Consider the following 1,016-nt stretch of genomic DNA (forward strand, 5'->3'; position numbering starts at 1 on the left):
CCGGGGGCCCCCGGCCCAGAGGTAGAGTGTCTGGTGTAGCCGCCAGTGACTGGGAACTCGGCGGGGGCTGGGCTGGGCGTGCTCACCGTGGCCGAGTGCCAGTTGAAGCAGTGCGTGCGGAAGTGCGCCACGGCGGCCTGGTAGCAGTCATGCTCCGTGAGCGGGGCTCGCTGGGACAGGAGGCCCTCCACCTCGGCCTCCGACGCGGCCAGCAGGGAGACGATCTTGCGCACCGACACGGCGATGACGTTCCTCACCTGGGCGGAAACACACCTTTTCAAATGCGGTCTTCCTTGGCATCACGATGGTGAGAGCACCTTTCAAGATGGGCACTCACAGGGTACCCAGCCCCAGCTGGCTGATGCAGACGCCAGCAACCCCATCCAGGACGGGCAAGAGGTGCGGCAAGGCTGTGTGCCACCAGAAATCCCTTGGCTATCAGGGACCTTCTGGCACGAGGGGAGGAAGTGGGACTCAATACTGGAACAGCAGGGCCTGGCCCACCTGGGGAGGGTGCAGAACCTGTGCCCCAGAGCAGACCAGCGTCCCCTGAGCGGGGCTGAGTGTTCACGGGCACCACTGCCCACTCAGGAAACCACAAAGTGGCTGGACAGAGGGGCCTGAAAGGGAGCACTGTATCCCTCCCGGATCCCGAACTACAGCGTCACGAAAAGGGACCGCTTCTGTGTTAACCTAAATCCGCAAGCGTCGCTCTCTCCCGTCTTTTTTTTCCTTACCCCTTAGTTTTTGCTGTAAGGTGCAAGCACTTGCAGGAGAGACACAGAGAGAGAGGGAGGGAATGTAAGAAATCGCCCCCGGGGGGGAATGGCCACACCGTAATCCCTTCTCCTCTGTTCTCTTGGCATTACCAACACTCATGAGTCTGGTGTATCTCAAGTCTGAGGGTCCGGGGCTCTGGGACTTGAACTGCGCATCAGCTAAGGATCCACCCTTCACCACCATGCCACAGGCTGCCCCTGTCCCGTCGTGTCTCCCGGCCCCGCTCAACCCCTTGG

General features: G+C 61.5%; 1 protein-coding gene across 2 annotated transcripts in view; it reads right to left on the reverse strand.

Moving 5' to 3' along the window:
• The window catches only part of LGMN (legumain), a 44,402-nt gene that overhangs the window by 2,414 nt on the left and 40,972 nt on the right, over nucleotides 1-1,016 (reverse strand). The gene's annotated exons all lie outside the window — the stretch shown is intronic.

The sequence above is a fragment of the Tupaia chinensis genome, unplaced genomic scaffold (assembly GCF_000334495.1).
Source record: "Tupaia chinensis unplaced genomic scaffold, TupChi_1.0 Scaffold000469_1, whole genome shotgun sequence".
Taxonomy (NCBI): Eukaryota; Metazoa; Chordata; class Mammalia; order Scandentia; family Tupaiidae; genus Tupaia; species Tupaia belangeri.